Source organism: Bubalus bubalis, chromosome 4 (assembly GCF_019923935.1).
Source record: "Bubalus bubalis isolate 160015118507 breed Murrah chromosome 4, NDDB_SH_1, whole genome shotgun sequence".
NCBI lineage: Eukaryota > Metazoa > Chordata > Mammalia > Artiodactyla > Bovidae > Bubalus > Bubalus bubalis.
The window spans coordinates 47,150,448-47,178,164 of record NC_059160.1 but is presented as its reverse complement, the minus strand read 5'-3'; positions in this window follow the sequence as shown (position 1 = coordinate 47,178,164).

Here is a 27,717-nt window from a genome sequence, read left to right as displayed (position 1 = left end):
AGGAGCAGCGGTAAACATACATGTTCAGTGAACCATCCTTACTCAGGTATCTTGTGAAGGGGGGAATCTTAAACTGTGTGAAAGGCAGAGACCCAGAGCAGCTATTGCTCACCCAGTTGCTGGAGGAAGCAGAGAATAGCTTACAGATAACCCACTCCCTGGAGAGACAAGTCACTCCTTATGGGGAAATCGATTCATAATCATCCTTTTTCTTATTTAAGTTCCAAAGGGGCACACATTTCTTCTTGATGTTGGTACCAACAGAACAGGCAAGTAAGCACACTTGCAAACAAAGGAGTATTAAACAGGATGTTGCAAACACTTTTCTCCCATGTGGCAAAGGGGTGGTGTGTCTCCGAGAATGGCAACCAGACCTGGGCTCCCTATTTAAAAATAACTGATAATAGCCACAAGTCTGTATGTGTAAAACCCATAAACAGTAAAAACTGAATCCATAAACAGTGAAAATTGAAACCAATAAAATAGTATCTAGTAAGAGTTTATTGTGCACAAAACAATAGTTCACAAACTGGGAGTATTCAAATCTCAAACTTGTATGAAGCTCAGAGGCATGATGGCACAGGACAGCTTATAAAGTAAAAATGAGAAAATTGTTTTAATGAATATCCTTTAGAGTGATTGGTAATTACAATGGAATTTCTAGACAGCAGGGAATTGGTTAAACTTTATTATCCTACTAGTTTAGGAAGACGACAAATTTTATTTATGATTATCAGTGACATTTGTAAGAAAGAACCTATTAGGTTTAGCCTATGTTCATGAAATAAGCTAAATTTAGTATGAGGCTTACATGGCTGAAATGATTTTGTCTTGGTGATTTTCAAGCCTGGTCTCCATTTTAACAGTCTTATCTGTTTCCCTTAAAAGGAGAAACAGCATAAGGCAGCTAGCAAGAATGTAAATGGGTCCTTGGACTCCATGTAGGGAACTTTCTGGAGAGTCTCCAGTTTCGCTTTTATTGAAAGTTATAGGTTTACCTTTAAACTTAAGGAAATAGTTTGCCATCTCTGAGTCTTAGTCATACAGAGTAAAGTAAGTCAGAAAGAAAAAAACAAATACTGTATATTAACACATATATGTGGAATCTAGAAAAAATGGTACAGATGATCTTATTTGTAAAGCAGAAATAGAGACGAAGACATAGTGAACAAATATGTGGATAACAAAGGGGAAAGCAGACGTGGGGAGAGTGGGAGAAGTTGGGAGACTGGCATTGATACATATATACTATTGAAACTATGCATAAAATAGATAACTAATGGGAACATACTGTATACAGTACAGGGAACTCCACTTAATTCACTCATGGTGAATGGTGACCTAAATGGGAAGGAAGTCCAAAAAGGAGGGGATCTATGTATATGGATGGCTGATTCATCTTGCTGTACAGTAGAAACTAACACACCATTGTGAAGCAACTGTACTCCAATAAAAATTAATTTTAAAATAAAAAGAGATAAAGAAATGGGAAATAATGAAAGAAAGACAAAATTAATAATATCAAAACAAATTAAATACTTTAGAATAGCATTTACAAATAAATAAGATAAAATAGGAATGAAAACACAGACCTCACCATTGTTATAACAGCTAAATAAGTTATATTCTAATAAATATAATCTTAATAAATGTGTCTTGAATCTCATTCATCAGTAATTTCCATGTCTAATTCCTTTCTTAGTTACTCCTATGGTGGTGTAGTCCTGACATGAATGCTCCTTAGTCCTCACACAAGTTCTCATTTTTGCAACCATACTTTATTGATTAAAAGGGTTAGTCTTTAAGAAATTAGTCTACAGAAATTAAATTTCAAAACAGCTGAGACTAACGGTTTTTTTTTCAGTTTGACATTTTTCATGGAAATAATTCTTAAAAGTAATACACATTTCCTTGTTTTCTTAATTAGATGGTTTGGAATACATTTTCACTCTTTCCGGATAGACTTAGGTTCTTTGTTCAATTCCAATGTATTCTGTTTGATTTTATAATGATCCTTTGCATAATGACAAGAAAAAAAGGTTTTTCTTATTCCAGATTCTAATAGAGTCTCACTGCGTAGAAATGATAATTGCCAGTTAGTAAAAATTAAAAAAATAAATCCCACCAACACAGAAATAATCAGAAACTTCATGGGCAGACTTATATACCCAAAGAGGCTGAAAGAAAATGATTGACAGACTTGACTACACACACACTGAAAGTTTCTCCAAGTTCACATCCACACAAACAAAATAAAAAGCAAATAGCACGCTGACAAAATATTTGCACTACAATGACAGATAATGCGGCTAATATCTTAAACACAAAATTACTCCTTGTTTTTCATCTTGTCTCTCCAACCAGACTTGGGACTCCTTGAAGGAAAAGAGTCAGCCTGTGGTTTGATAGTTACTCTAGTTTCAGGCCAACCTCATGCATTCTTTCCAAATTGAACTGGGTTGATTTGAAGAAGGCTGGATTCAAAGTTCATTTCTAGTTCTGCCTCACAGCATCTCATGCAGTATTGATGTCCAGTAAATATTTGCTGCATGAATGAGTGTGTAGAGAATAAAAAAGCCATTTCTTCCCTGTGAAGTGCTGTTGTTATGTATTGGATTTCTGTAACAAATAGAGCTATGTGTCCCTCTTGACTTCTATGCCACACCATCAGCTGGTGAATCTCCTGCCTTCACTGTGTCTTCCGCTCACCTAGGGTGTTGTTTCAAATCCCTGGGCCACAGGAAATCAGAACACTTATTAGATACTAGGTGCTTTGCCTGGTGATAGGGATATAGAAACAAATGCAATCTGCAGGTCCAGAAATAACTCTCCATCTTGGGAGGGAAGTTTAAACAATTGTGGTTGACTTTGATAAGCTTGGTGCCAGAAGGATATACACTGTCAGCCTTGTGAGTCAGAAGGCTGGCTGGGTGAATTTGGCCTGTGGGAGACACAGAGCTTTATACCTCCCACCAAACACCTGTACTGAAAAATGGGTTGGGAGGCAGGGCATGTTTAAGGAATTGTATATTCAAAGATGACCATACAAATTGAGAGAGTAGCACTGACATATCTACACTATCGTATGTAAAATAGCTGGTAGAAAGCTGCTGGATAACACCAGGAGCTCAATTTGGTGCTCCGTGAAGATCTAGAGAGGGTTGGGATAGAGGTTGTGAGGAATGTTCGAGGGGGAGGGGATACATGTAACCTTACAGCTGATTCTGGCTTATAACTGGCTTAAAACTCAACATTCAAAAAACTAAGATCATGGCATCTGGTCCCATTACTTCAAGGCAAATTGATGGGGAAAAAGCGGAAACAGTGGCAGATTTTATTTTCTTGGGCTTCGAAATCACTGCAGATGGTGACAGCAGCCACGAAATTAAAAGACACTTACTCCTTGGGGGGAAAAAGCTATGACAAACTAGACAACATACTAAAAAGCAGAGACATCACTTTGTCAACAAAGGTCTGTATAGTCAAAGCTATGGTTTTTCCAATAATCATGTATGGATGTGAGAGTTGGCCCATAGGGACTGAGAAGTGCCGAAGAAGTGTCAAAGAAGACCAAGTGTTGAAGAATTGATGCTTTTGAATTGTGGTACTGGAGAAGACTCTTGAGAGTCCCTTGAACAGCATGGAGATCAAACCAGTCAATCCTAAAGGAAATCAACACTGAATATTCATTAAGAGGACTGATGCTGAAGCTGAAGCTCCAATACTTTGGCCACCTGATGCAAAGAGCTGACTCATTGGTAAAGATGCTGATGCTGGGAAAGATTGAGGGCAGGAGGAGAAGGGGAAGACAGAGGATCAGATAGTTGGGTAGTATCACCAATTCAATGGACATGAGTTTGAGCAAACTCAGAAAGATAGTAAAGAACAGGGAAGCCTGGCATGTTGCATTCCATGGGATCACAAAAAGTTGAACACTCCTTAGCAATTGAACAACAGCATAAACAGATTTACACTGTTGTACAGCAGAAACTAGCACGGCATTGTAAAGCAGTTGCCCTCCAATTAAAAAAAAAAAAAAAAAAAAAAACAAGCAAGCAAGAAAAAAGATGACCATGTAGGCTCAGAGCAAAGACCAGACTAACAGACAAAAAGAAAAGAAACATAATTTACTGATCACCTACGATGTCCCCTGAATGTTGCCGGGTGCTTCATATGGTTGCTAGTGATTCTTCCAATAGTTCCTTTGACAAAAGATGAAACTAGGACTTTAGGCAACAGGATTAAGGTTCTGTAGGCAATAGAAGGAGGGCTCAGGTTTCAAACCCAGGTCTGTCTATCCTCAAAGCCTTTGCATGCCATTTTGTTGGGAGTAGGTCCACAGAGGTCTTTTCTCACTCGCCTCAGATGCATCTCGAAAAGATGTGGCTGTAAGGTAAATTAAAGTTCATTCTATTGCCTTTTGTTCCAATAGGGGGGCACCAGCTGGAGCAGGTAGGATGCTGGCAGGGCAGAATACTTGTAACAATGAACCTCTTTGCAGCTTCACATTCAGCCAACTTCTTCATCCTATAGGGAGGGGACTTGAGTCTCAGGTTGGAGCAGGTTCAACCTGGTTTGGGAACCTCTTTTCCTGGAAGTGCTCAGGGGAACCCAAAATTTAAGGGCTCCTCTGAGCCAAAGGTGCTGCTAAGCTATTATCACCCTCAACGTGACACTGGGACTGTTTTGTTTGTTTTTTAGAAATGGGCTGCATTGATTTCTGCCCAATGTTACATGTGGCCTGGCTGTCTGGGAGGCACTGAGGTGAGAGAAGACAAGAGCTGATCAAAGAGTGGTTTTCTATGCAGCAGCATTTGAGGAGATGCAGAATCTGCCCCAGATATTCTTTCTCTCCTCTGACCTAACCCAATGCCTACAGTTCCACTATGAGTGTCAGAGTAATCTCAGGGCCAGAGAAGCCTGTAGCGACACAAACACCTTGGACAGAGGCAAATGAGTCAAGGAGACCCGGTGGGGAAGTACCTTTCTGAGTTCACACAGAGACATCCTGGCAGCTTTTCCAGCCCTATGAGCCCCAGTGCCAGGGCTTCCCTGGTGGCTCATACAGTAAAGAATCTGCCTGCAATGTATAAGACCTGGGTTTGATCCCTGGGGCAAGAAGATCCGCTGGAGAAGAGAATAGCTACCCACTCCAGTACTGCTACCTGGAGAATTCCATGGACAGAGGAGCCTGGTGTGCTACAATCCGTGGAGTCCCAAAGAGTTGGACACGACTGAGCAAATTTCACTTTCACTTTTTCACAGGCACCTACAAGTCACTCGCTAAATATTTCTTCATTTGTTGAGTCTTATACACAGCACTTTTATAGACTTATAAGGCCACAATGGGAAGGCAGGAATTCTTAGCAAAGGGAACTGTTGAGGAAATGTATTAGAGGTAGGAATACAATGGGAGTGGCTCAGGAATAGGGAGTGCTAAACAGAGGATGGGATACTCGTAGGGTCTAATGAGACCTGGGGACCAAACACATGGATTACGGCCACATGGAGAGGAGCCCTGAATGCCAGAGTGAGACACTGCACCTCTCCCTCTACCCATCATCGAAGACCACCAGGCCATTTGCTCAAAATGACTTGAATCACTGGACTTCTGTTGAAATCTTCCATCTTCCTTGATTCCATCAATTGTCCATACATTTAGTGAACATTCACTGAATACCTATAAAGTGTCAGGCACGGGGCTGACACTAGGTTCTGGGGACCCAGTAGAGAATGAGATGACACAGGTTCCTGATGTTGTAAAGCTTACATTCCCATGGGATGTAACACAACAAACACAAATGAATGAACAATAGCATGATTACAGACTCTGCTACACGCTCTGAAGAAAAAAAGCAGAATATATGATAGGAACCAAGTTGGAGGAGGAACTTTAAAAATAATATTCAGGGGAGACTTCTCTGGGGAGGTGACATCTAAACTGAGGCCTAAAAAAATGGGATGGAGACACAATGGTTCAGCTGGACAAAACTGCAAATATAAGGCTTTACAGATAAAGGATAAGATAAAAGAGTCAGAAATGACCTGGGTAAAAAGAATTGGGGGATCATAGGAAGGAGTCTCAGAGAAGGCAATGGCAAGCCACTCCAGTACTCTTGCCTGGAAAATCCCATGGATGGAGGAGCCTGATAGGCTGCAGTTCATGGAGTCGCCACGAGTCGGACATGACTGAGTGACTTCACTTTCACTTTTCACTTTCACGCATTGGAGAAGGAAATGGCAACCCACTCCAGTGTTCTTGCCTGGAGAATCCCAGGGACGGGGGAGCCTGGTGGGCTGCCATCTACAGGGTCACACAGAGTCGGACATGACTGAAGTGACTTAGCAACAGCAGTAGGAGGAAGGAGTCTTGGGCACTGGACAAATTAAAAATAGGACAGATCCGAACTACAGTAACAGAACCAAGTTCCCTCAATATCTAGGTTAAACTCAGTCATTCCCAAACTTGAATGAGCAAAAGAATCCCTTCACAGAGTCTGTTTAAAAAGCACATTCTGGGGCTACAGCCCAAGAGATTTAGAAAATCTTGAAACAAACACCTGAGTTGGTTTTGATGCAGATAAGGTCACGCTAGTGGTAAAGAACCTGCCTGCAATGCAGGAGACATAAGAGACGTAGGTTCAATCCCTGGGTTGGGAAGATCCCCTGGAGGAGGTCATGACAATCCACTCCAGTATTCTTGCCTGGTGAATTCCATGGACAGAGGAGCCTGGTAGGCTACAGTCCATGGGATCACAAAGAGTCAGATACAACTGAAGTGACTTAGCATGCAGGCATCCTCAGAACACATTTGGAGAACCACTGAATTGAAGATAAGAAGGAGGACACAGGAGGGGCATGACAGGTATGGGGCATCAGGGGAAGTAGTGAATCAGATGGAGGATGTGAGGTCATACCACCAGCATCCTGCTTCCATGTCTTATTGTGATCTGCTTGTTCTGGCTTCTTCGTGCCTGGATTGGCAAGCTGAGTCATAATGACAGCAGTGGGTGCTGAAGAGCTCCATTCTGGGAACCCTGAAATCTCTGAGGACATGAGGATGGAGAATTGGTATGAGATGGAGGGAAATTATTGCTAACGGGACCCCAGTAAGAGTCATCACACCCACACTTCCCCCACTGCATCCTCTTTGAGATTCAGATTGAAAGACAATTCCAGGCTTTCCTGAGAGAATTTCAGGAAATGATGATTTCAGAAAGTGATGCATTTTCAGCAGGCTTGCTTTCCCACAGGGCCAGCTGGATGTCATTGCAAGCATGGCATGGGCTGCTGAGGGACTCTTCAAAATAGGGCAAAGTCAGTGGCTAAACAATTGACTGTGTCATTCCAAACCCATCTGAGCAAATTACAGGGAAAGCAAGCAAGAGTCATTCTGATTTATATAAATATATGTTGCAGATTTCATTAAGATTAGGCCAGCTTTGCAGGTATTATTTGCTGGGTTGTTTGCCTGGTTCTTAATCTTCATTTGCAAATGCCGATTGGCCTCACAAAGGACTCCTGGTGGCCAGGAGTAAATCCAACCCTTGCTTTGCTTTCTTCCCCCTAGGACCTCAGCCAAGAAGATGCCTACCTGGCGACACAGCCTGGAAAGAACCTCAAAGTAGATCTTCTCCAGGTACCTAAAGGCAAAAGAAACACAGACATAAATCTAGAAAGATGGTACTGATGAGCCTATTTGCACGGCAGCAATGGAGACACAGACATAGAGAAGACATTGTGGACACTGGGGGAAGGAAAGGGTGGGACAAATTGAGAGAACAGCATGGAAACAAGTACATTACCATATGTAAAAATAGATAGCAAGTGGGTATTTGCTGTATAATACAGGGAGCTCAACTCAGAGATCTGTGATAACTTAGAGAAGTGGGATGGGTTGGAAGATGGGGAGGGAGGATTCAGGAAGGAAGGGACATATGTATACCTGTGGCTGATTCATGTTGATGTTTGGTAGAGATCAATAAAATATTGTAAAGCAATTTTCCCCCAATAAAAAAAAAGGAAAAAAAAAGGGCAATTTAAAAAAAAAAAAAAAAAAAAACCTTCTCAAGCCAGAGTCTTTCTGAGGGCTCCAGGCACGGCAAGAGACCAGATCATCACCTCTCAGGGTTCCCACCTGCAAACGGGCACCAGGCTAAGGACACACTCAGAGCAGGTAAACGGGACGATAGTGGTTCCATGTGCATTGGACAGTAATTCACCCTTTCCTTTAAATTCAATTATTAAGCCAGAGGTGGGAGGCAGTGACATAGGCACCAGGGATACAAAGACAAAAGAATTAAAATGCTAAAATTCCTGGTCCTAAAGGAATTTGGTCTGACTTAGAGACCAATGGCCTGGAGAAGGAAATAGCAACCCACTCCAGTACTATTGCCTGGGGAATCCCATGGACAGAGGAGCCTGGCAGGCTACAGTCCATGGGGTCACAAAGAGTCAGACATGACTTAGCGAACGAGTACAAGAGGCCAATATATAAACATGATAGTGAATTGGAGGGAAGTGAGAAAATCATAATAATACTACACAAGACTGAAAGATTTGGGTTTTGTGAAACAGTCTGGAGGTTTAAAGTCTCCTAGAAACCCCATATTTTTTTGTTTCCAAATGAGATCTTATACAGAGCTGCACACAGCTTTTAGAACAATCTTTCTAAAGTGTCCATCTGACCATATTATTCCTTGGCTTAAAGCAAGGGTCTGAAAACTCTTTCTATAAAGAGTCAGACAGTATATGTTTTAGACTTTTACTAGGCCAGATAGCCTCTGTTGAAGCTACTCAACTCCAACCTTGCAAGACTAATGAAGAGCCTGACACAGGAAGTACATGAACGGTCATGGCTATATTCAATAAACCTGCATTTGTAAAAACAGGCAGCCTGTAGATTTGGCCCATGGGTTATAGCTTGTCCACTCTGCCTTAGAGTCACTCGTAGGCTCCCATCTCCTTAGCATGAAATTCTGACCGTGATGTGATGAGGCTATTAGAAGAAGGGCCATTGGGAAGTGATTGGAACATGAGGGCAGAGCTCTAATGAATGAGATTAATGACTTATAGAAGAGGCCCAAGAGAGTTCCCTTGCTCCCTCCACCATGTGGCCCTCACCAGCCCATGCTGGCACCTTGATACTTCCAGCCTCTAGAGCTAGAAGAAATACATTTCTGTTGTTTATAAGCTACCCAATCTGTGATATTTAGTATTTATTTAACAGCCCAAAGAATAAAAGATATCCCTCAACTCATTTTTTATAACACCTGATTATTTTAAAGTACTGATTATATCTATGCCCCTCAGTTGGAGCAGAGTCTGAGTTCCTCAAAAGTAGGGGTCATGACTTTATTCTTCTCTGGACCCCAGCTCCCAAGACCAAGGAATGTTTGATAAGTGAAACAATTTCATCTCAGGGAAAGCTATAGCACATTCAAAATTTGATGGGGGCCAACATCATTATTTAGGAGTCAAATCTGGTGAGTGGGACCCACAGCAGAACTCTCAGGAAGAAGCAATACTTGGAGTCATTTAGGTAGAAACCATCAAATTCCAGCCAGCCTGGATTAGAGCAGACTCAGCTGTTACATGGAGGCACATACAATGGTGAGACAGACAGACATGGACAGGCAGCTCTTCAGAAGCCCATCAAGTGGGCTACAGTGAATGAGGACAGATGGGAATCAAGCTCTACTACTAGGATGTGTGTGTCGGTGGGGGGACTGAAAAGTCAATCAGAAAGCAAGATAGAATGAGGGAAACAGAAAAGAAGAAAAAGAAAGACTCCCAGCTATGGGAATCAAGGTTGTTGGTTACTCACTAAGTCATATCTGACACTTTTGTGATCCATGGACTATCGCCTACAAGGTTCCTCTGTGCATGGTATGTTCCAGGCAAGAATACTGGAGTGGGTTGCCATTTCCTATTCCAGGGGATCTTCCTGACCCAGGGATTGAACCCATTTCTCCTGTATTGGTAGGCATGTTCTTTACCACTGAGCCATGAGGAAAGCCCTGGGAATCAAGTTAGCAAAGTTCTTATTTCAAATGCCACTCCATGGTACATTGGAACTCATCACTATTCGCTTTAACTGGCTTGGATGCCCCCTGGATCTTGAAGTCAGTGTTGCTAAGCATCACAGCTGACATTGTCTGGGTCTCTGGTCAGATCACCTTCTCCAGCTTGAATGGTCTGGTTGAGGAACCCCAAGTGCCCAAACAGTTTAGAGACAAGCTTTCATCAGGATTGATATTGCCAGGGACATGCCTTTCTTTTCTTTCAACGTCGTGCTACCATTTTATACTGTGAACTGAAGGAAAAAAAAAAAAAAAAAACCAGTGTAGTCAAGTCCTTTTCACTGAGATTCCTTTTAGCTTTCTTCTTTAACCTTCACTATTCCCTCCATGAACACCTCACAGAGCCTCCTTCTGAGCTTTTGTGGATTCTGGGGTTAGAGTTCAGCCTCCCCACACCATGATCAGACAACAAAGGCTGTCTGCCAGGGAGGATTTACATATTCAGCAGCCCAGCTTCTCTTTCCTCTTCTCCATGAAAGACAGAAGGGGCTGCAGAAGCCTTGATCTCTGAGTGGTCTGTGACCAGGAAGTGAAGAGATAAAACCACTTTGTTGAGGACCCAAGGGAAGACCAGGCTGTGGCTGCCTGAGTTTTATCAAAAGAAAAATGGTTACAGTACTTTTATTTTTTAATAAGTAATTCAAGAAAGGGAAAAAACCTTGTAAGTAAGAATATAAAACTAAGTTTTCTAAATATGCTGAGAGTTGGTCCTTGGAGAAGCATAATCTCTGCTGCATAGTCAAACACATCAACTTTGGGGGTGCCGGGCAATTACTGTGTGGCAGAGATTCAATTTGTTCTTGTGTAAACAATATTCCCTGGCACCAGAAATAGAAAACTTCAGTGCATATTTTAATCAACACAATTCCAAATTGTGCATATTTTAGTCAACATAATACCAAATTGTGAGGGAGGAATTTGGGGGGCTCGTCATTGTTGTGGCCAACAAGACCGGTACAAGTTCTCAACTAGTGACTTGTCAAGCAGCCTGAGATGGGGTGAAGTGGAGAGAGCGGACAATCTCCAGGGCTTTTGACAGATTGGCATTCCTAAAATTTGGAGCTGGACAACTTGTGGAAAAACACTGAAATGCACTAGCATATCCATAAAGACCATAAAGCCAGTTTTGTTTACCCTAAAAGTGAATTTTAGTTATTTTTAGGGAATAATTCTTCCTCACTTGTCCGTATAAACACATACATACTCACTTATCCAAAACTGTAATAATTTCATTTGGAAGAATGATAGGGCATTTGTCATGGCACCTCCACCAATTTCAGATAAGTGTCAAACACTGTTCAGGGGAAAAGTCATGTGGATGCTCAAATATGCTGCCTGTTGGAAGAAGGAGGTAAGTCAGGCCCATTCCTCCATTCACTATCTTAGTTTACTAACCTTCGTCAGATGCCAGGTACCTGGTGTCAGCAGAACAAAATCAGTTACCGCTCTGTTTGCCAAAACTGTGCCTCCAACAGATGCTTCATTCCAGATGACCACATGTGGCCATTTAAATACTGTTTTACCACATAGGTTACTAGTGTTCTAGTCTCAAAGGTAGCCCGGGCTTCACTACCTTCATTTTAGCCAGGTCACATAATCTACCTTAGATTTTCATCCTTGGGAATCCAATGCTGATAACCATTTCTGGTACCAAATATTGTATCCATCACATCTTAGCTATAGATGACAGGACTTCTTTAATAATTTTTGAGAGATTTAATGCAATGAATTATTAGAGGAATAAGAGGAGCATGCTGTAGAATTAACTTCCAAGGCTGATTTCTAGAATAACACTATAGAATTGGCTACCAAAGGGACTACTGCCTGTATCACAGGAAGGATGCCGAAGGCCAGGAAGGCACTGCTGGAACTCTTGGTTCCAAGGTCATATTGAGACTGCAAGGTCAATCAATACCAACAACACAATGCCTTCTATGTTACAACTTAGCCTGCCCAACTTGGGTCTGATTCAAGTGCTGCCAGGTGAATCTGAATGCAAAACCAAAATTATATCCAAAACCTTAGGTCCTAGGGAATCTAGGAAGTACCACTTTTAGTTTTCCAGTCTCTGTAGCACAGAAGAAAGACTACTGGAAAGAGGTGGCTAGCAATGTGGAGGGAGCCACCTATAGTATTTTCTTCTCTTCTACCATGAATTCCATTTAAGCTCTCAACCTGTGAGTCAACCAGCCAAGTATTTGCTGGGGTCTTTTTGTGCACAAGTGGAGTTGCTCAGTCATATCCGACTCTTTGCGACCCCATGGACTGTAGCATACCAGTCTCCTCTGTCCATGGGATCTTCCAGGCAAGGGTACTGGAGTGGGTTGCCATTTCCTCCTCCAAAGGATCTTTCCGACATAGGGATCTCCCATATTGCAGGCAGACGCTTTACCGTCTGAGCCACCAGGGAAGCCAGACTATGGTGGCTCAGATGGTAAAGCGTCTGCCTGCAATGTGGGAGATCCCTATGTCGGAAAGATCCTTTGGAGGAGGAAATGGCAATCCACTCCAGTACTCTTGCCTGGAAAATCCCATGGTCAGAGGAGCCTGGTAAGCTACAGTCCATGTGGTCACAAAGAGCTGGACACGACTGAGCGATTTCCTTTCTTTCAGTACACAAAAATGTCTTTAAGTTGGTTATCTGTATTGAAGCAATTGTAGCTACCTGAAAAGGGAAAATAATACCACATATAATAATCACAGGATGCATAATCAAAACTTATCAAGTAGGATAAGGTGATACATGCTTATTTAAAATTTAGATATGTTACTTCATTATTATACCACATTAATACCTGACCCCTGTTCCCATATTATAGATAATTTGTTTCCTTCTTCACCTTTTTCCATCTTGATGCAATATTAAAGCTGAACACGCAAGTTCAGTTTAGTTTTGATTCCTGGCTCATCCAGTTGCTAGTAGTAATTCAGTTCAGTTCACTTGCTCAGTCGTGTCTGAGTTTTTGAGACCTCATGGACTGCAGCACGCCGGGTTTCCCTGTCCATCACCAACTCCTGGAGCTTGCTCAAACTCTTTTCCATCAAGTCGGTGATGCCATCCAGCCATCTCATCCTCTGTCGTCCCCTTCTCCTCCTGCCTTCAGTCTTTCTGGTAGTAGAGACTTGAGCTAGTGACTTCTTTCCTCTTAAGCTTCATTTTTTCTCATAAGTAAAATGCTAGTAATAGCAGCTGCTGTTGTGCCGCTAAGTCGTGTCTGACTGTTTTGTCATCCCATGGGCTGTCTGTGGGATTTTCCAGGCAAGAATACTGGAGTGGGTTGCCACTTCTTTCCCTGGAGATCTTCCTGACCCAGAAATCAAACACATGGTTCCTTCTATGTCTCCTGAATTGCAGGCAGGTTCTTTATCATTGAGCCACCTGTGTTATATGGTTATTTATAGAGTTATCAAACAGATTAAATCTGATATTCCATTGAAAGAATCGGCATTCTCTCTGGTAAATAGTAAACAATGACTAATGCTTATGTATTACTAATGATTAATCATACACAAAATTCTGCACTTGGTGCCTTGAAAATTGTCACTTTTGCTAATTCAACACTTACCAAGCCCTGGATGTTAAAAAGGATTCTAGTATGGTCTCAACTCTCCAGTTGCTCACCATGCAGTGGAGGGCACAGATATGTAAATAAATCAATGGATGGAAAAGTCTATAGCATCCATCCATGGTTCATATCTAACCTGTCTACAGTTCAGGCCCTGGAGTGAGTGGATGGTTCTACTTGGCTATAGTATCTGCGGAGGCTTCAGAAAGGCCATACTTGAGATAAATCTAGAGCTTCTAAGGCTTTCCTGGTGTCTCAGTGTTAAAGAAACCACCTGTCAATGAAAGAGACATGGGTTCAATCCCTGGTCCAGGAAGATCCCTCCTGCCCCAGAGCAACAAAGCCTATGGGCCACAACTCCTGCTACTGTGCTCTAGAGCCCTGGAGCTGCAACTTCCAAGCCCCGTGCCCCAACTACTGGAGCCCATCCACCTAGAGCCTGTGCTCTACCACAGAAGAAGCCCGCTACGAAGGAGAGTTGCCCTCGCTCACCACAACTAGAGAAAAGCCCACGAAGCAACAAAGACCCAGCACAGCCAACAATAAATGAATAGATAAATAAAATTATTTTTTTAATGTTAAGGTACAGGAATACAATTGGCTCTAATAATTCCTAACAATTCTTACTTTCAGTTTTGTGTCCTTCTCCCCAAAACCTCACACTCAGCACCTACCAAACACCTTTCCCTTCTCCACTCCATGAGCCCTTGCATGGAACTTCGTCATGCCATGCCCTCCTTCCCCACCCCAGCCACAATCACCCCCTACACATCTGCTTGGCTCACGCCTGCAGGACAGTCCAGGTGGGGCTAGCATACAATTCTCTATCTTGTTGTGCTGCAAGACAGCACAGAATAGACAGTAATTCGCTGGGGGAGTGCATACTGTTTTGAGGTATAGGAGCCACCTCTAGCTCAGTGGCTCACAGAAGGCCTCAAGTAGCAGATGGCACAAGAATAGGAATTATGCTGTTTGAGAGAATTTGGACAGATGGAACAGAAGAAAGAGGCCATTTGAGGGCAGAAGGCCGGAGAGTAATGGACACGATATTGATACATCATGCCCATGCACTAGGGTTGGTTGTGTTCCCTTTGCTCTCAGCGTACCCATGGTGCAGGTTTTCTGAGGAATCAGAGCATTTTGGAATTGGAAGGGACCTCAGACATTCTGTTGTCCTGCCCTCTGGCTTTAGAGCTAAAATTGAGACACAGAGGGGGGAAAAAAGGACACACTGATTCTTGCTTAAAATTTCCAAATTTACTTTTTCTTGAAATTGATTTTTTGGCCAGAGCTCCAATCTAGATTCATAACCCCCTAGAAAATTGTGCTGTTACTAATCATGAGTGTGAATAGGTAGTCACAGTGCTACTAGTCATGCGTGTGAATAGGTAGTCACAGTGCTACTAGTCATGAGTGTGAATAGGTAGTCACACTGCTACGAGTCATGCATGTGAATATAAAGTCACAAAAATGTATGAAATAGGCAGATGTGCATTTTTGTCTTCCTTTTAAAGGGGGCTGACTCCCTGGGGTGTGTGTTTCAGGATTTACTTCACCAAGGACGGAACTAGGGGAAGGCAGTGTGGAATAGGAGTCTTCTAGGTTGGCGTGCATGCATGTGTGTGCTGAGTCACTTCAGTCATGTCTGACTCTGTGCGACCCTATGGACTGTAGCCTGGCGGGCTCCTCTGTCCATGGGATTCTCCAGGCAAGAATACTGGAGTGGGTTGCCATGCCTTCCTCCCCAGGATCTTCCTGATCCAGGGATCGAACCCACATTTCTTATGTCTCCTATACTGGCAGAAGGGTTCTTTACCACTAGTGCCACCTGGGAAGCCCTTCCAGGTTGGGACTAATTCTAACTCTACCTGGGCTCTGCTGCTTACCAGTATTGGGGTGAAGTTAGCCTCTCTGAGCTTCAGTTTTCTCAGTCTGGAGAATGGAGTGTGTGGCCCCACCTTCCTCTCTGTGTTGTACGGTTGATGGAGATAAAGTGCCCAAAGCACTTAGAAGAGAAACTGCACCTAATCCCCCTGCTCAGTCAGTGCTAGCTAATATTATTAGTTTTGTTGAACAAACACATTTTGCAGGTGCCTTGCAGAAAAGACATTCTAATATGCTCCGTGTCCATTTCAATCTTATTTATAGTACTTATCTTGTCTTCTGAGCTGTGGTCAGTATTTACAGGCAAGGGGTTCTGTTGGCAGTAGCAGCATTGCTTGTGGGGCCACCTGGGACCTTTAGGCTGGGCCCTTTCTCAAGACGGCCAGGCCACACAGCCCTCGAGGGGCCTGACTCTGCCAAGTCGCCTGGCATGGAGTGTGTGGGCAGCAGGGCTGGTGCAGCCCCCATCCTGGCTGGGCAAGGTAAGCCGGCAGATGTTGGCTCCGACAAAGACATTGCCCAGGAGAGAAGCAGCCACTGGTGTCAGGATTTGCTAATTGCGTTGCCTTCTGGCACATTTTCACATAGCCCTGGAATCGCTCTGGCAGTTAGAAAAGGATGCTTCTTCCTGCCTCTCATTTTGTGGCAATTTTTCCACCCAGGGACAAAGCCTGGCTCGGTTATGAGATTTGTTTTTCAGAAAAAAGCTCTTGTGCTGTGCCTGGTTTTCCAACTGGGCTGCTCTTAGATTACAAAGAAAATCCACTTGGCCAAGTTCACCTGGTAGCCCAGGAGCTCAGTAGGGCTATTCCTGCCATTTGGACACCAACCTCTTCCACCGAAACTCCTCTCTTAAAGGTAAGACACACTGATGATTTAGTTTGCTCTGAGACAGAGATCTCACAAATACACGTTGTTGTTGTTGTCCAGTCATTAAATTATATCCGACTCTTGGAGACTCCAAAAATACATACACATCCTTTAATCTAACATGTTTATTTCTTATTTACTTATTGGCCAAGCTACACAGCTTGCAGAATCTTAGTTCCCTGACCCTAGATTGAACCCGTGGCCCCTGCAGTGGACGTGCAGAGTCCAAACCAAGGGACCATCAGGGAATTCCGTAAGCTAATGTGTCTACTGTAACATTTCTGTCTCTATATTTCAAGCATGGCTGTGTTTCACAGTGGGAAAGGCTTTCTGATAGAAAGGCTATCAGAAATCTTGAGTCTGATTTCTGTCTCGGCCATACCACAGTTTGGTGATCTTGAATGAGTGATTTCCCTTCTCGGGGCTCAGTTACCTTGAGTGTAAAATGTACTTTGAGTGTAAAGTACCTTTTCATGTTGCAAAGAGTCAAGGAGTTATGTTATGTAAATGACTTGATACTGTGCCTGGAGCATCGTAAGTTCTCATTAAACGTCCCCGCTATTATTACATGTAACTAGTTGCAGAACAAATAAAGTCACAGCTCTTTTAATAGTACAATTAATTTCTCAAGCTTCTGATATGCCCAGATTACCAAAAAGCCCAGAGTTTCCTATAGGGGCCCTGCTTGTGGCTCCTGAATGGTCCAAGAATGTTTAATCATCACAAAAGAGGCAGCTCTATTTGCGGATGCTTTAGACAGAACTGGATGTACCAGCCAGGAGGTGGGCCTACATTTCCTGCTATTGCTTCATACAGGGTTGATTTAAGACCTGTGCTCACATTGTCCAGTGAACCCACATGTTGCTGCAGAGATGTCACAGCTGTTCCAGCAGTGGCTTTTCTAGGATATGTAGGTAGAGGGCAAGACAGTCACCATCCCCAGTGGAATGCAGATTCTGGTCCCAGATAACACCATAGGTCTATCCTTCAGATACAGTGACACTTGAACTGCAGGTGTTCAGAACCACTGATCCTTCTGTGGGCCATTGCTGGTACATGTTAGTTTAGCAACAGTGTCCCATGCAGTTATCAGAGAAATTCTAATAACACTGAAACTTGAAAGCAACAGGCTCAAAATAAAAGCTAGCTCCTTTGCTATGCACAGACTCCTTAGCCTTCATGCAAAATGCTCTGTCTCATCACCCACATATCTCTAGTGGTAAAGAATCCACCTGCCAATGCAGGAGAGGTAAGAGACTCAGATTTGACTCCTGGGTCCGGAAGATGCCCTGGAGGAGGGCATGGCAGCCCACTCCAGTATTCTTACGTGGAGAATCCCATGGACAGAGGAAGGAGCCGGGTGAGCTACAGTTCACAGGGTTGCAAAGAGTCAGACACAACTGAAGCGACTTAGCATGCACACATGCATGCATCACCCAGTGATTGGCTAGTATGTTGCTACTAATACCGTTCTTTATGTTTCATTTTCCCAACAAGAGCTCAGACTTATTTGTACTTCAGGGGGAAGAATAACAAGGTCAGGCTGAGAGACTCAGAATACCATGGAGAAGAATTGTGTAAACACAGAATCCAGATGATCTGTGTCCTAATGTGGTTGCCTCCTGTGCACCCCTGGGCAGTGTACTTGACCTCTCTGGGTCTCCATCCCCACGTCTGAAAAATGAGGATCTTAACTGTAACTCTTAAGGTTGTAGAGACTAAATTTTTTGATATACATAATGCACTGAGATAATGCTTAACACCTACAAAACACACTTAAAGGTGAGCTATTATAAATATGATTCCTAGATTTATCACTACTCACCTGAGTGACCACAGGCAATTTGCTGTCTCCCCAACTTTGGTTTCCTGGTACATTAAATGGAATAGATGGAAATATAACTATATGCTGAGTCACAAGATCTGGTTTCCAGTCCCAATCTGGCCCTAATTAGCTCTGGATATTGACAAGTAATTCTATTTCATTGTGCCTGCATATTCTCATCTATAAAACAAGAGAACAGGATATTTAAAATGGATAACCAGCAAGGACCTACTGGAGAGCACATGGAACTCTGCTCAATGATATGTGGCAACCTGGATGGGAGGGGAGTCTGCGGGAGAATGGATACATGTATACATATGGCTGAGTCTCTTCGCTGTTCACCTGAAACTATCACAACATTGTTTGTTAATCAGCTATACCCCAATACAAAATAAAAAGTTTTTAAAAAGGAGAGACAGCAGGATCTGATCATCTCTGAAATCCTGTTAGTCTAAAGATAGATGTTTCTATTATCTTAGTATATTGCTGAGTAGAGCTCAATATCAATGATCCTTTAAACCCATAATGTAGTTTTTATTGTCCATATATAATTACAATTACTTCATGGGGTTGTATCAAATGGAGTATACATAAAGTCTCATTTGCTGTTTACAAGCACCCTATGGGAAAATAACATTGACAAGAACCACTGACATTATTTCATGGCTTACCATGTGCCACATTCTTTGTTAAACACTTTATCTGTTCTGTTCCTTTAAGCTCCACAATGGCCTAGTGAGTCACCTATTATTCTTGTTCCCACTGTTCAGATGAAGAAACTGAGGTTCAGTTTAAGTAACATGCTCAGAGCTACACAGCTAGCAAGTGGTAGAGCTGAGGTTCAAGAATGGGCCTGTTTGACGCATGAGAAACCCACTGCTCTGCGAACAGGCAGTTATTAATGAACCTGCCTTAGGGAGGGAGATTCTGAGACTCAGGCAGCAAATAATGTGCCCGAGTTCGCTTGTAAGTTAGCGGCAAGGCTGAGACAAGAAGCCAGGCTCTTTCTTCCCTGTCTGGCACCCTGCAGCCTCTCAAACCTGCTAGCTTGTGGAATCAATGAATACAAATGAGGGCTGATTTGTATTCATTTCCAGCTAACAGACAGATTTACACTCTCTAGGCTGCATGCCTCCAACAAACGCATTCTCGTGCATATATGGTCAGAGCTTCAGGGACCCGTCCTCTCTCCCTGACTCGCTCTCTGGCCCTTCAGAAGCTAACATAATGGCCCCCTCTGCAAGTTTATCAGAACCAAACTCCAACCAGGGCCTCAGTCAGCGCTGGTTTAACACTGGCAGGTGCTACTGCTTTTCCTGGTAGGAAAACCAAAGACAGAGGTCCCTAAGTACAGAAGATGGACCACCCAAGAAGTCAACCATGATAAATCCCAGCACTGGAAGCAGTTGTGTGAGGCTTTGGAAGGAATTCCCTGGACTAATTAAATGTGGAATGATACATGCAGTAAAGGATACAGCATGGGAGGAAGGAGGAAATGCTACATTCCTTTTGCTTAGTAGTTCTGAATCCATGGGGCATCTGCCATTTTGGTATCAAATCTTAGGCAATATCCTCGAAGGAGGAATATAAGGAAGAAGCTCTACTCTGCTTTAAATAGAGAATAAAGATTCTATTGGAAAAACTAATAAATTCATTAATGAAAGATAAGTAATAGAGCTGAAGGGCCAAATACAAGGCTTAGCACATAATATGAGTTCAAGGGTATTTGATGAATTAATTTATGTCTTCTTTCAATTGTGTAGCTGCTTTAAGGCCAGGTTAAGTGATAGGATTTACAATTAGACAAGTCTGAATCTAAACCTTCTGGCTGCTCCCCACTTATCTTACCAATCTAGAAGGCTTACTATTAACTCTAATCCTCGATTTCCTTATGTGTACATTTTACTACAGCATTTCTTTGGAAATTAAATGAAACCTATATAAAATAATTCACTTAATCCACATCCATTTTGATAGACTTTGGCACTTTGACTACACAGAATACAATTCAGAAGAGTTGCTTTCAATCACATGTATCATTTATTCACACTTTCATTCAACAAGGCTGTTTTTTGAGGAGTGGGTCTGGTCTTCTCCTCATACTGAAGGGACCATGCAAACCAGCTTTGAAGAGCAAAGTTCAACCCGAACCTAGTGGATGTTATTTTGTTGTTGTTGTTTCTGTTTAGTTGCTAAGTCCTGTCTAATACTTTGAGACCCCATGGACTGCAGCATGCCAGACTTCCCTGTCCTTCACTATCTCCCGAAGTTTGCTCAAACTCATGTCCATTGAGTCAGTGATGCCATCCAGCCATCTCATCCTCTGTTACCTCCTTCTCCTCCTGCCCTTAATCTTCACCAGCATCAGGGTCTTTTCCATGATTCAGCTCTTTGCATCAGGTGGCCAAAGGATTGGAGCTTCAGCGTCAGTCCTTCCAGTAGATATTCGCGGTTGATTTCCTTTAGGATGGACTGGTTGGACCTCTTTGTTATTTAAAAGTGAATAACTCTGCCCAGGGGAACTGTACTAGGTGGAAATTTTGCATGTTGATATAGTTGTCCTACTGGGGCCAGAGAATAAAGTCATATCTCTCTGGATGGGACTGGGTTTCCCTGAAAAGCAGGGGACAATTTGCCAATCTAATGAGAAGAGTAGATTGCGAAGTGTAAATGAGGACGCACAAGGTGGTCCTTGACCTGAGTGAGAACAGAACCTCTTCTTCCCTCTGAACTACCAGGCACTTAGAACCTCAGGGCTGGAAATGGGGACATGCACAAGGACACTCTCATGGTGGAAAGGGAACAGGGACCTTTGACCTGTGAAGATAGCCTGGAAGCTAGTCAAAAAGACACACAATGAAGAGTTTTTCCTAGGGAGGCTCTGAGCCTGCAGAGCCACATCTCAGAGGTACAAGTTCTGTAATATGCTAATACAGTTCATGGAAATATGAGTTTTGAGATATTAATGCAAATGTGATGATAATGTGTGTTCTCACCTAGGAAATCCAGAAAAGCTACCAACAGAGAGGTTACATTCATTTTTATCTCATGGGAATTGAGAACTGCACTAACAAAAACAATGTTTGTAATCACACTGACTTCTAGAAAGCTCAGAGGAACATTTTTTTAAATTAACTTTTAATTGGAGAATAGTTGTTTTACAATATTGTGTTGGTTTCTTCCATACATCAATATAAATCAGCCATAGGTATATGTATGTTCCCTCCTTCTTAAAACCTTGCTCCTATCTTGCATGCCATCCCACCCCTCTAGGTTGTCACAGAGGGCCAGATTTGAGCTCCCTGCCTCATGCAGTGAATTTTTGGAAGAATTTTTCTTACCAACTCCAATATTCATTGAAAAATGTTTACTCAGTGCCCACTCTGAGCCAGGTTTTCAATGTCTGCCTTTTGGCTACACAGTTCTTTTCTTTTTATTTTTTTAACTTTGTCTCTAATTTATGCTATCTTATCTTTTTTATGTTTTCTTGTAAGATGCCTGAAATTCTTTCTGAAACAAGGCAGGGTATAATTAAACCATGTGATACAACTGCCAAAGGAAGCTGACACCACCTTAAGATACATTAATCTTCATTCTTACTTTCGAATAGTTTTGCAATTTACAAAGAATTGTTATATCTGTTATTTCATCTGATTCACATAGCAATGCTTTGAGGTAAACAGAGATTGCTTTCCCCATTTTATCAGAAAGATACCTGAGGCTCAGCGTGGTTGAAAGATTTGCTTCTAGTGGGCGGATCCTAAACTTCAATCCATTACAACCACACTCACTCCAGTTTTCTTTCCATTACACCAAGCTGAAGCATATATATGAAACATAATATTCTCCTTGCACCCAAGGAGACCAGACCACATTTGGAATATGGGGTCCAGTTTTGTAAACTTTGTGAGACTTACCAACATGATGAGAGTCTGAATGCCACATCATATGGTGATCTATCAACCAGCCTGGGAATCATAGCCTGAAGGATAGACTTCTAAGATGGGCGTGTTAGCTGGCAAAGTATTATACCACCTTGGAGGGCACTCATTCTTAAATTCTTCAGCAGTAGATTTTGAGCCAGTGGATAGATGACAGAGAAATCCTATGAGGTTATGCTTGCTGACTGACAGTATTGCCAAGATCCTTTCCACCTGTGCCAGTAAAGATAATTTTTATTTCAAAGTGTAGAAACCCCAACGTAAATAGTTAAATAAGACATCAGGAACTTGGTTGCAGAAGGTCCAGGCATGAAACCACTAGGAGCTCAACAACACTGCTGGTAACCTGGTCTTTTCTATCTCCTGCTTCCAATAGAAGTGGCTTCTTTCTAAGTCTGACCATTGCTATTGGGACAAAACGGCTGCTTTTAGCAATCAGGACCTTAGACTTTCCTATTTATCTCACTCAAGGAGAAAGGATAACCTTTTCTGTAAGCACAGAATACAATCTTTAGCTGATGGCCTAAGTCCAAGCCAGGAGCAGTCACCAGGGGAGTTCCATGCACTGACTGTATTAGGCTAATTAGGATGTAACCATGAAAATTCACCCAGGGATGGAAGGGCTTCTTCTTGGTCATATGAACTGCATGGACAATAGGTAGACACACGAATGTTAATAAAATCTGGTTTCTGCTGGAAGAGTAGAAGGGTTGTAGGGTTCAATAGTGTTCACTAAACTCACCTTCCCACAGCCTTGGGACTTTTGACTTAGGTTCAGTCAGTCCCCATATTTCATCATCCTGGTCCCATGAGTTACCAGATCTTAATCCTGTCTGATCAGACTAAGCCTTATGACTTTTCTTGATGGACTGGAACAAAATCTCTTTCTCTCTTCCTCCATGTAACAGTAATGTGTAGCTAAAAGGCCCTAGAACTGCATTTTTTTCTTCTTATTGCAAAACAAAAGGAGCCCAAGGAGACACTGACACCTGGAGGATGTCAGAGCAGAGAGAATTCTGGAGAAATGGAACAGAACCCTCAGGACACTATGGGCTTTTGACTCAAATTATACCTGAAACTTACACCCACACTGCATTTCTCAATCACTGACTTGATAAATCCTCATTATTTAAAAATCCAACTTTAGTTGTGCTTTCCATTTTTTGAAACATGAAGAATCCTTACTGACACAGCAGAATCTAGTTCAACTCAATTGAAAATGTTTCTAATCATCAGAACTGCCTCCAAAATGAAACAGTCTGCCTCCTGTTCTCTTCTGTCCTCCATCACTGGAGGTGTCCATGCAGAGACTGGCAACCATCTGTCCAGGAGGCTATAAAAAGGATTTCTACGTTGGTGGGAAACTGAAAAACCACCTTCTAAGAATGATTCCAATTCCAGTATGCTAATATCCCTATTAAGTCAAGAAGAAGATAGAAGGTTTGCTAAAGCATGTACAGTAGAATTTAAATCAAAAGTACTTGGATGAAAGGTAAGAGCTTTCCCTCTGAAGCAGAAGTAGAGAAGAGGCACGATCCATTCATCTGTTCTTCGATTTATTAATTTTTTCAATATATGTGCATTTGATCTTCAAATATGCGCTAGGCACTAAGGATTTTTTGTTGTTGTTATTCAGTCTCTAAGTCATGTCTAACTCTGTGACCACATGGACTACAGCATGCCAGGCTCTTCTGTCCCGGAGTTTGCTCAAATTCACATCCATTGAGTTGGTGATGCTATCTAACCATCTCATCCTCTGCTGCCCTCTTCTTCTTTTGCCTTCAATCCTTCCCAGCATTGAGAGTTTTTTCCAATGAATTGGCCCTCTGCATCAGGTAGCCCAAGTATTGAAGCTTCAGTTTCAGTAACAGTCCTTCCAATGAGTATTCAGAGTTGATTTCCTTTAGGATTGCCTGGTTTGATCTCCTTACTGTCCAAGGGACTCTCATAAGAAAGTAACTAAGAGCTCATTTTCATAGAGTTTACATTCTAGTGGTTATGCTATAGTGGAAAGACACAGTCTTTGCATTCAGAAATATCTGAATGGCAGGCATAGCCTCTACTAGACAAGTAAACTTGGGCTGTCTTCTCTGACCTTCAACTTCTTTGGTCAAATGGAAGCTAGAACACCAACCTCATACAGTAGCATGAATGTTACATGAAATAGTGCATATATGTAAAATATCTAGGAAAGGCCAGGAATGAAGAAATTAATCAATAAATAGTGTTTCCCATGCCTAGTTAGAGCACAAATGACTCTGGGTGAAAGGGAAAATTCCAGCATTATATCTTATGCATAATCTCCATGAAACTCAGAAGACAGTAAAACATCATGTAGAACTCAGGAAGAAATTGAATTATAAAATGGATCAGATCAATATAGTTTGAATGAAAGAAGTGAAAGAGTCTAAGTTCATTTGTTTGTTCATTCATTCCACAAAAATGCATTGAGTATCTCTAGTGAATTAGTACCTGTTCTAGGTACCTGGGGACTTCCTAGATGGCACTTGTGATAGAGAATCCACGGGCTGATGCTGGAGAAGCAAGAGACACAGGCTCTATCCCTGAGTCGGGGAGATCTTCTGGAGAAGGAAATGGCAACCCACTCCAGTATTCTTGCCTGGAAAATCTCATGGGCAGAGGAGCCTGGCAGGCTACAGCCCAAGGGGTTGCAAAGAGTCGGACATGACTAAGCAGCTGAATGCGCACACACACTGGGTACTTGGAACCTAGCAGTAACCAAAATGAAAAAATTCCTTCCTTCATAAGGCTTATATTTTGCTGAGGGGTAGAAATATAATAAATAAAATATAAGGGAATCGTCATAATGCCACGAGGCTCTAAATGCTAAACAAGTGATGCTAACACCTGGTGCTCAGGAACTGTGAAGGAAGTAGAAGTTCCCAGGTGTTTGTGTAGCCAGATAAGGCTTGAAATGGGGTACAGGGAAGCTGGAGCTAAAGGCGGACATGACTATAGCCCCGTGATGCTCCTTAGCAAAGAGGAGACGGCGTGATGATGCATGGAATAGTGGCATCTGTGTTTGAAAAATCTGCAGTGATTGCAGGTATTGATGAACCAATGCTTAAAGCTGTGGGTAACAGAGTCATTTTGTAATTGAATAGAAGGATTCAGCTAAGTTCAAAGCCTGGCGTTACAATTTGTTTGGCCAAAATGTTCACTCACCTTTTTCTGTACCATCTTGTGGAAAATGTTGAATGAATCTTTTGGCCAACCCAATATTTAGTAGGTTACTTTGAGCAATTTGTCATCTAGGTCATAGCCCTGGGATGAGGATTCATTGAGAGAATCCCTTTAAAGTATTCAGTACATATCAATACATTTATATCAATAAATTGTTACTGTTATTACTATGTTATCAAGGCATATTAACCAAGTACAGGCAGGCCTGGTTTTACTGCTCTTAACTTCATTGTGCTTTGTAGATACTGTTGTTTTGTGGTTTTGCTCTTGCTTTTTTTTTTTTTTACAAATGAAAGTTTGTGGCAACCTTGCATCCAGCAAGTCTTTAAGTGCCATTTTTCCAACAGAAATTGCTTGTTCCACATTATGGCAACTGTAGCCATATTTCAAAAACTTTTTCATTATTATCATATTTGTGATGGTGATCAATGATTGAGTTACTACTACAGCTCACTGGAGGCTCAGGTCATGGTTAGAATTGTTTAGTAATTAAGTATTTTAGATTAAATTATTTTTAGACACAATGCTATTGCACACTTAATAGACTACAGTAGAGTGTGAACATAAATTTTATATGCACCAAAAATTTCGTGTGACTCTGTTTATGGTGATATTCACTTATTGTGTGGTCTGGAACCAAATTTGAAGTATCTCTGAGGTCTGTCTGTAAATCTATTTTCCATTGCTTCTGTAACAAATAGCCAAAAACTCAGCAACTTGACATCCATTTGCTAACTCAGTTTGTGAGTCAGAAATCTGGTTGAACTTAGCTGAGCTCTCTACTCACACAATTACAAGGCAGAAATCCTGGTGTCAGCTGCTGCTGCTGCTGCTAAGTCGCCTCAGTTGTGTCCGACTTTGTGCGACCCCGTAGACGGCAGCCCACCAGGCTCCCCCATCCCTGGGATTCTCCAGGCAAGAACACTGGAGTGGGTTGCCATGTCCTTCTCCAATGCATGAAAGTGAAAAGTGAAAGTGAAGTCGTTCAGTCGTGTCCGACTCTTAGCGACCCCATGGACTGCAGCCCACCAGGCTCCTCTGTCCATGGGATTTTCCAGGCAACAGTACTAGAGTGGGGTGCCATTGGGCTTTTATCTGGAGGTTCTGGGGAAGAATCCTTTTCCAAGTTCCTGTACATTGTTGGGAAAATTCAGTTCCTTGTGGTTATGGGACTGAGGTCCTCATTTCTCTTCTGCCAGGGTCACTCTCTTCTCCTCAAGGCTCTCCGTTTTCCTTCTTTCATAGCCCCTCCATCGTCAAACCAGCCACATTGCATCTCCATCTTCTACACTTTGAAACTCATTGACTATTCAGGGTCTTTGATGGTTCCATCAATATTTAGGGTTATGTGTTCTAGTTCTATGAAAAATGCCCCTTGATATTTTGATAGGAATTACATTAAATCTGTATATTTCTTTGGGTAGTATGGACATTTTAACCATATTAATTTTTCCATCCATGAACATAGGATATCTTTCTATTTCTTTGTATCATCTTTAATTTTCTTTCATCAATATCTTATACTTTTCAGAGTGTAGGTGTTTCACCTCCTTGGTTAAGTTGATTTCTATATATTTTATTCTTTTTGATGCAGTTGTAGATGGGAAGTTATAAACCATTATTTTATCAAATATGTTTTCTGTCCTTTAACCTGTCTCTCCTCCTTTTGGGATCCCTATAGTGCAAATCTTAATATGCTTGATGTTTTCTCAGAGGTCCCTTAAATGATCCCCATTTAATTTTTTTGTTTGTTTCCTTTTGCTGATCTGATTGGGTGAATCACACTGTTTCATCTTCATCAGACTATTCCACTATTCCATCTTTCAGGTCACTTATGCATTCTTCTGGATCACTTAATCAGCTGTTAATTCCCTCTAGCATATTTTTCATTGCAATTATTGTATCCTTCAGTTCAAATTCTCTTTATATTTTCTAGTTATTTGGGTTTTTCTTAAGGTATATTTATTTATTTATTTTGGCAGAGTGTCCTGAACTTTATTTTTTTAATATAAATTTATTTATTTTAATTGGAGGCTAATTACTTTACAATATTGTATTGGTTTTGCCACATATCAACATGAATCCGCCACGGGTGTACACATGTTCCCCATCCTGAACCCCCCTCCCACCTACCTCCTCATATAATCCCTCTGGGTCATCCCAGTGCACCAGCCCCGAGCATCCTGTATCATGCATCGAACCTGGACTGGCAAGTCATTTCACATATGATATTATACATATTTCAATGCCATTCTCCCAGATTATCCCACCCTCGCCCTCTCCAAAAGACTGTTCTGTACATCTGTGTCTCTTTTGCTGCCTCACATACAGGGTTATCGTTACCA